Genomic DNA, 9,051 nt, shown 5'->3' with positions numbered 1-9,051 from the left:
GGAATTGAACTCATCTCTGCAGCAAGCAGACCTAATAGACATCTATAGAACTCTCCACCCCAAATCAACAGAATATACATTCTTCTCAGCACCACATCGTACTTACTCCAAAATTGACCATATAATTGGAAGAAAATTCTTTTTTTAGAGGACGTTATATACCGGCCCCCTTTCTCTTCTGGCTTGTAGGGTTTCTGCAGAGAGATCTGCTGTTAGTCTGATGGGCTTCCCTTTGCGGGTATCCTGACCTTTCCCTGTGGCTGTGCTTTATATGTTTTCCCTCATTTTGACCTTGGTGTAGCTGACAATTATGTGTCTTGGGGTTGCTCTTCTCAAGGAGTATCTTTGTGGTGTTCTCTGTATTTCATGAGTTTGAATGTTGGCCTGTCTTGCTAGGTTGGGGACGTTCTCCTGGATAATATCCTGAACAGTGTTTTCCAAGTTGGTTCCATTCTCCCCATCACTTTCAGGTACACCAATCAAACTTAGATTTGGCCTTTAACATAGTCCCATATTTCTTGGAGGGTTTGTTCATTTCTTTTTACTCTTTTTTTGCTAATCTTGTCTTCTCACTTTATTTCATTAATTTGATCTTCAATCCCTGATATCTTTTATTCTGCTTGATCAAATTGGCTATCGAAACTTGTGTATGCTTCATGAAGTTCTCGTATTGTGTTTTTCATCTCCATCAGGTCATGTAAGGTCTTCTCTACAGTTGTTATTCTAGTTAGCCATTTTTCTAATCTTTTTTCAAGGTTTTTAGCTTCCTTGCAATGGGTTAGAAAATGCTCCTTTAACCTGGAGAAGTTTATTATTATCGACCTTCTGAAGCCTACTTCTGTCAACTCATCAAACTCATTCTTGATCCAGTTTTGTTCCCTTGCTGGCAAAGAGTTGTGTTCCTTCGGAGGAGAAGAGTCATTCTGGTTTTTCGAATTTTCAGCCTTTCTGCTATGGTTTCTCTCTATCTTTGGGGTTCCATATACCTTCGGTCTTTGATGTTGCTGATCCACGGATGGGGTTTTTGTGTGGATGTTGTTGTTGTTGTTGTTGTTGTTGATGTTGATGCTATTCCTTTCTGTTTGTTAGTTTTCCTTCTAACAGATAGGCCTCTCAGCTGCAGGTCTGTTGGAGTTTGCTGGAGGTCCGCTCCAGACCCTGTTTGCCTGGGTATCACCAGGAGGGGCTGCAGAACAGCGAATATTGCTGCCTAATCCTTCCTCTGGTAGCTTTTTCCCAGAGAGGCACCCACCTGTATGAGGTGTCTCTCAGCCCCTACTGGGAAGTGTCTCCCAGTCAGCTACACTAGGGTCAGGTACCCACTTGAGGAGGCAGTCTGTCCATTATCAGAGTTTGAACACCATGCTTGGAGAACCACTGCTCTCTTCAGAGCTGTCAGACAGGGATGGTTATGTCTGCAGAAGCTGTTTGCTGCCTTTTGTTCAGATATGCCCTTCCCCCAGAGGTGGAATCTAGAGAGGCAGTAGGCCTTGCTGAGCTGTAGTGGGCTCTGACCAGTTAGAGCTTCCCTGCCACTTTTTTTTTGCATTGTGAGAATAGAACTGTCTACTCAAGCCTCAGCAATGGCTGACATCCCTCCCCTCACCAAACTCCAGCGTCCCAGGTCAATCTCAGACTGCTTCACTAGCAGTGAGGAAGGCTTTGAGGGTGTGGGACCTCCTGAGCCAGGCATGGCAGGGTATCTCCTGATTTACCAGTTGCAAAGACCATGGGAAAAGCACAGTATTTGGACAGGAGTGTACTGTATCTCCAGGTACAGTCACTCAAGGCTTTCCTTGGCTTGGAATGGGAAATCCCCTGGACACTTGCACTTCCCTGGTGAGGTGACACCTTGCCCTGCTTCATCTCACCCTCTGTGGATTGCACCCACTGTCCAACCAGTCCCAATGTCATGAACCAGGTACCTCAGTTGGAAATGCAGAATTCACCCATCTTCTTCATTGATCTTACTGGGAGCTGTAGACCAGAGCTGTTCCTATTCGGCCATCTTGGAAGTGACTCCAATGATGAGATTTTTTTCATATGTTTGTTGGCCACATAAATGTCTTCATTTTTATTAAAAAAAAAAAAAACCTGGGATACATGTGCAGAATGTATAGGTTTGTTACATAGGTATACATGTGCCATGGTGGTTTGCTGCAACTACTGACCAATCCTCTAAGTTCCCTCCCCTCAACCCCACTCCCGTACAGGCCCTGGTGTGGGCTGTTCCCCTCTCTGTGTCTATGTATTGTCAATGTTCAACTTCTACTTATGAGTGAGCACATGCTGTGCTTGGTTTCCTGTTCCTATGTTAGTTTGCTGAGGATGTTGCCTTCCAGCTTCGTCCATGTCCCTGCAAAGGACGTTATTTCATTCTTCTTTATGCCTGCATAGTATTTCATGGTGTATGTGTACCACATTCTCTTTATCCAGTCTATCATTGATGAGTATTTGGGTTGCCTCCATATCTTTGGTATTGTAAATAGTGCTGCATGAAACATTCATGTGCATGTGTCTTTATAGTAGAATGATTTAATTCCTTTGGGTATATACCCAGTAATGGAATTGCTCAGCCAAATTGTATTTCTGGTTCTAGATCCTTGAGGAATCAGCACAATGTCTTCCGCAATGGTTGAACTAATTTACAGTCCCACCAATAGTGTAAAAGTGTCCCTATTTCTCCACAGCTTTGCAAGCATCTATTGTTTCCTGACTTTTTAATAATTACCACTCTAACTGGCATGAGATGGCATCTCATTGTGGTTTTTTTATTGAGATAATCATTGTGGATTGATGTGCATTTATGTGATGATCAGTGATGTTGAGCTTTTTTTATATGTTCATTGGCCATGTAAATGTCTTCTTTAGAGAAACATCTGTTCATATCCTTTGCCCATTTTTTGATGAGGTTGTTTGTTTTTTCTTATAAATATGTTTAAGTTTATTGCCTATTCTGGATATTAGACCTTTGTCAGATTGATAGATTGCAAACATTTTCTCCTATTCTGTAGGTTGCCTGTTCACTCTGATGATAGTTTTGTTGTTGTTGTTGTTGTTGTTTGTTTTTTTGCTGTGCAGAAGCTCTTCAGTTTAATTAGATTCCATTTGTCAATTTTGGCTTTTGTTGCCATAGCTTTTGGCGTTTTAGTTGTAAAGTCTTTGACCATGTCTATGTCCTGACTGGTATTGCCTAGGTTTTCTTCTAGGGATTTTATGGTCCTGGGGTTTACATTTAAGTCTTTAACCCATCTTGAGTTAATTTTTTATAAGGTGTAAGGAAGGGGTCAAGTTTCAGATTTCTGCATACTGCTAGCCAGTTTTTCTGGTACTATTCATTAAATAGAGAATGATTTCCCCATTGCTTGCTTTTTTTCAGGTTTGTCAATGATCAGATGGTTGTGGATGTGTGGCATTATTTCTGAGGCCTCTGGGATGCAAGACTGGTTCAAAGTATGCAAGTCAGTAAACCTAATCCATCACATAAATAGAACCAATGACAAAAGCCACATGATTATCTCAATAGATGCAGAAAAGGCCTTAGACAAAATTCAACACCTCTTTATACTAAAACCTCTCAATAAAGTAGGTATTGATGAAAGGTATCTCAAAATAATAAAAGCTATTTATGACAAACCCACAGCCAGTATCATAGTGAATGGACAAAAACTGGAGACATTTTCTTTGAAAATCGGCACAAGACAAGGATACCCTCTCTCACTACTCCTATTCAATATGGTATTTGAAGTTGTTTGTTCTTGCTTATTTAGTTCCTTGTTTTGTTTTTTGTTTGTTTGTTTTTTTTTTTTTTTGACAGAGTTTCACTCTTGTCACCCAGACTGGAGTGCAATGGCACAATCGTAGCTTACTGCTACCTTCACCTCCCGGTTTCAAGTGATTCTTCTGCCTCATCCTCCCGGGTAGCTGGGATTGCAGGTGTGCACCACCATGCCTGGCTAATTTTTTTGTATTATTAGTTGAGATTGGGTCTCACTATGTTGGCCAGGCTTGTCTCTAACTCCTGACTTCAGGTGATCCACCCACCTCAGACTCGAAAAGTGCTGGGATTAGAGGCGTGAGCCACCTTACCAGGCCTCTTTAGTTTTTTCAGTTGTGATGTTAGGGTGTCAATTTGAGATTTTTTTTTTCTCGAGATGGAGTCTTGCTCTGTCACCCAGGTTGGAGTGCAATGGCATGATCTCGGCTCACTGCAACCTCCACTTCCTGGGTTCAAGTGATTCTCCTGCCTCAGACTCCTGAGTAGCTGGGATTACAAGTGCACACCACTATGCCCTGCTCTTTTTTTTTTTTTTTTGTATTTTTAGTAGAGACACGGTTTCACCATGTTGGCCAGGCTGGTCTTAAACTCCTGACCTCGTGATCCATCCACCTCAGCCTCCCAAAGTACTGGGATTACAGGTGTGAGCCACCATGCCTGGCTGTTTTGAGATCTTTCCAGTTTTCTGATGTGGGCATTTATTGCTATAAATTTTACTCTTAACACTGCTTTAGCAGTGTCCCAATGATTCTGGTATGTTGTCTCTTTGTTCTCATTGATTTCAAATAACTTCTTGATTTCTGCCTTAATTTCGCTATTTACACAGGAGTCATTCAGGAGTAGGTTGTTCAGTTTCCATGTTGTTGTGCGGTTTTGAGTGAGTTTGATTGCACTGTGGTTGAGGGACTGTTTGTTATGATTTCAGTTCTCTTGCATTTGCTGAGGAGTGTTTTACCTTCAATTATTTGGTCAATTTAGAATAAGTGCCACATAACACTTAGAAGAATGTACATTCTGTTGATTTGGGGTGGAGAGTTCTGTAGATGTCTATTATGTTCTCTTGATCCAGAGTTGAGTTTAAGTTCTGAATATTCTTGTTAATTTTCTTTCCCGTTGATCTGTCTAATATTGACAGTGGAGTGTTAAAGTCTTCCACTATTATTGGTGGAAGTATAGTTTTCTTCGTAGTTCTCTAAGAACTACATGAATCTGGGTTCTCCAATGTTGGGTGCATATATATTTAGGATTGCTAGCTCTTCTTGTGTGTTGATCCCTTTACCATCATGTAATTATCTAGTTTGTCTTTTTTGATCTTTGTTTGTTTAAAGTCTCTTTCATCAGAGACTAGGATTGCAGCCTCTGCTTTTTGCTTTCCATTTGCTTCATAAATATTCCTCCATCCCTTTATTTTGTGTCTTTGCACATGTGATGGGTCTCCCGAATACAGGACACTAATGGGTTTAGATTCTTTATCCAATTTGACAGTCTGTGCTTTTAATTGGGACCTTTAACCTATTTACATTTAAGGTTAATATTGGTAAGTGTGAATTTGGTATGGTCATTATGATGCTAGCTGGTTATTTTGCACATTATTTGTTGCAGTTTCTTCATAATGTCATCGGTTTTGATATTTTGGTGTGTTTTTGCAGTGACTGGTACTGGTTTTCTCTTTCCATATTTAGTGCTTCCTTCAGGTTCTGTTGCAGGGCAGGCCTGGTGGTAACAAAATCTTTTAGCTGTCACTGAAGCTGTGACTGCAGCCACCTTTCCTCCCAGGTGCTCTGTCCCAGGAAGATTAGAGTTTTATCTGTAAGCCCCTGGCTGCATTTCCTGCAGAGATGCCCTGCCCAGTGAGGAGAAATCTAGAGAAGATTTTCTGCAAAGGATTTTATTTTTTCTTTGCTTACAAAACTTAATTTAGCTAAATATGAAATTCTGGGTTGAAAATTCTTTTTTTAAGAATGTTGGATATTGGTCCCCCACTATCTTCTGGCTTGTCGGATTTCTGCTAAGAGATACGCTCTTATTCTGATGGTCTTTTCTTTGTAGGTGACCTGACCTTTCTCTCTGGCTGCCCTTAACATTTTTTTCTTCATTTCATCCTTGGAGAATCTGATGATTATGTGTCGTGGGGTTGATATTCTTGTGGAGTATCTTAGTGGTGTTCTGTATATTTTCTGAATTTGAATGTTGGTCTGTCTTGCTAGGTTGGGGAAGTTCTCTTGTATAATATCCTGACGTGTGTTATCCAGCTTGGTTCCATTCTCCCCATTACTTTAAGGCACACCAATCAGTTGTAGGTTTGGTGTTTTCACATAGTCCTCTATTTCTTGTAGGCTTTGTTCATTCCTTTTTTCTCTCTCTCTCTAATCTTGTCTGCATGCCTTATTTCAGCAAGGTAGACATCAATCTCTGATGTTATTTCTTCCACTTGCTCAATTTGCCTGTTTATACTTGTGTATGCTTCACGATGTTCTCATGCTGTGTTTTTGAGCTCCATCACGTTATTTATGTTCCCCTCTAAACTGGTTATTCAATTAGCAGTTCCTGTAACCTTTTTTCAAGGTTCTTAGCTTTCTTGCATTGGGTTAGAACAAGCTACTTTAGCTCAGAGTATGTTGTTATGCCCACCTTCAGTAGCCTACTTCTGTCAATTCATCAATCTCATTATCCGTCCAGTTTTGCACCCTTGCTGAAGAGGTGTTGCGATCCTTTGGAGGAGAAGAGGCATTCTGGCTTTTGGAATGTTCAGCGATTTTCCTCTTTTCTTTTTCTCATCTTCTTGGATTTATTTATCTTTGATCTTTGAGTCCTACTACCCTTGGATGGGTTTTTCTGAGTAGTCTTTTTGTTGATGTTACTGTTGCTTTCTGTTTGTTAGTTTTTCTTCTAACAGTCAGACCTCTCTTCTGCATGTCTGCTGCAATTTGCTGGAGGTTTACTCCAGACCCTGTTCACCTGGGTATCACCAGTGGAGGCTACAGAACAACAAAGATTGCTGCCTGCTCCTTCCTCTGGAAGCTTCTTCCTAGAGGGGCACTGTCCTGATGCCAGCTGGAACTCTCCTGTATGAGGTGTCTGTCAACCCCTGTTGAGAGGTATCTCCAAGTCAGGAGATGTGAGGTTCAGAAACCCACTTGAGAAGGAGTCTGTCCCTTAATAGAGCTGATGTACTGTGCTGGGAGAATTCCCCTTTTCAGGATCAGCTGCTCTCTTTATTGCTGGCAGGCAGAAAAGATTAAGCTCACTGAATCTGTGACTGCAGCCACCTTTCCTCCCAAGTGCTCTGTCGCAGGAAGATGAGAGTTTTATCTGTAAGCCCCTGGCTGGTGTTGCTGTGTTTCCTGCAGAGATGCCCAGCCCAGTGAGGAGGAATCTAGAGAAGCAGTCTCACCACAGCTGCTTTTCCATGCAGTGGTAGATTCCACCCAGTCCAAACCTCCCAGTCTCCTTAGCACCATCAGGGGAAAACTACTTACTAAAGCCTCAGTAATGACAGTCACCTCTCCCCCCACCAAGCTTCAGTGTCCCAGATCGACTCCAGACTGCTGTGCTGGCAGTGAGAATTTCAAACCAGTGGTTCTTAGCTTGCTGGGCTCTGTGGGAGTGGAATTTGCTGAGCAGGACCACTCGGCTCACTGGCTTCAGCCCACTTTACAGGTGAGTGGATAGTTCTCCTGGCTCTCTGGAGTTCAAGGTGCTGTTGGAGTATAAAAGGACCCTGATGCTCTTGCCAGGCATCCTCATGGAAGTGACATTGTCTTTAAACCCTGCGTGGCAATCCCTGATGCACTGCCGTGATGCCCAGGGAAGACACGGCGACCTGGAAGTCCAACTACTTCCTTAAGATCATCCAACTATTGGATGATTATCCGAAATGTTTCATCGTGGGAGCAGACAATGTGGGCTCCAAGCAGATGCAGCAGATCCACATGTCCCTTTGTGGGAAGGCCGTGGTGCTGATGGGCAAGAACACCATGATGCAGTTTCCCACCTCTGGAGAAACTGCTGCCTCATATCCGGGGAAATGTGGACTTTGTGTTCACCAAGGAGGACCTCACTGAGATCAGGTACATGTTGCTGGCCAATAAGGTGCCAGCTGCTGCCCATGCTAGTGCCATTGCCCCATGTGAAGTCACTGTGCCAGCCCAGAACACTGGACTTGGGCCTAAGAAGATCTCCTTTTTCCAGGCTTTAGGTATCACCACTAAAATCTCCAGGAGCACCATTGAAATCCTGAGTGATGTGCAGCTGATCAAGACTGGAGACAAAGTGGGAGCCAGCGAAACCACATTGCTGAACATGCTCAACATCTCCCCCTTCTCCTTTGGGCTGGTCATCCAGCAGGTGTTCAACAATGGCAGCATCTACAATTCTGAAGTGCTTGACATCAGAGGAAACTCTGCATTCTCGCTTCCTGGAGGGTGTCCGCAATGTTGCCAGTGTCTGTCTGCAGATTGGCTACGGAACTGTCGCATCAGTACCCCATTCTATCATCAACGGGTACAAACGAGTCCTGGCCTTGTCTGTGGAGACGGATTACACCTTCCCACTTGCTGAAAAGATCAAGGCCTTTTTGGCTGATCCATCTGCCTTTGTGGCTGCTGCCCCTATGGCCGCTGCCACCATAGCTGCTCCTGCTGCTGCTGCTGCAGCCCCAGCTAAGGCTGAAGCCAAGGAAGAGTCGGAGGAGTCGGACGAGGATATGGAATTTGGTCTCTTTGACTAATCACCACAAAGCAACCAACTTAGCCAGCTTTATTTGCAAAACAAGGAAATAAAGGCTTACTTCTTAAAAAAAAAGAAAAAAAAAAAAAAAAAAAAGAACCCTGATGCTTGGTGCCTGCCCAAACAGCTCCCCAGTTTTGTGCTTGAAACCCAGGGCCCTAGTGGTGTAGGCTCGCAAGGGAATCTGACCTGCAGATTGCAAAAACCATGGGGAAAGTGTAGTGCCCAGGATGGGTAGCACAGTTCCTCATCACTTCCTTTGGCTGGGGGAGGGAGATCCCCTCACTCCATGCCATTCCTGGGTGAAATGACGCTCCACCCTGCTTTTGCTCACTCTCCATGGATTGTACCCACTGCCTAACCAGTCCCAGTGAGATGAACTGGGTACCTCAATTGGAAATGCAGAATCACCTATTTTCTACATTGTTCTCACTGGGAGCTGCAGACCAGCGCTGCTTCTATTTGGCCATCTTGGCCCCTCTACCACTCCTTATCATTACATAGTAACTTTTTTTGGGTCTATTCTTGCGATTTTTGTCTTGGAT

At 43.2% G+C, this 9,051-nt stretch overlaps 1 pseudogene across 1 annotated transcript; it reads left to right on the top strand.

Moving 5' to 3' along the window:
• Positions 1 to 7,532: 7,532 nt before the first annotated feature.
• Positions 7,533 to 8,572, top strand: LOC112615466 (annotated as a pseudogene). The gene has a single exon (XR_003117374.1). The product of XR_003117374.1 is annotated as a 60S acidic ribosomal protein P0 pseudogene (transcript).
• The last annotated feature ends 479 nt before the right edge of the window (positions 8,573 to 9,051 follow it).

The sequence above is a fragment of the Theropithecus gelada genome, chromosome X, assembly GCF_003255815.1.
Source record: "Theropithecus gelada isolate Dixy chromosome X, Tgel_1.0, whole genome shotgun sequence".
Taxonomy (NCBI): domain Eukaryota; kingdom Metazoa; phylum Chordata; class Mammalia; order Primates; family Cercopithecidae; genus Theropithecus; species Theropithecus gelada.
This window is presented reverse-complemented; position numbering and strand designations above follow the sequence as displayed.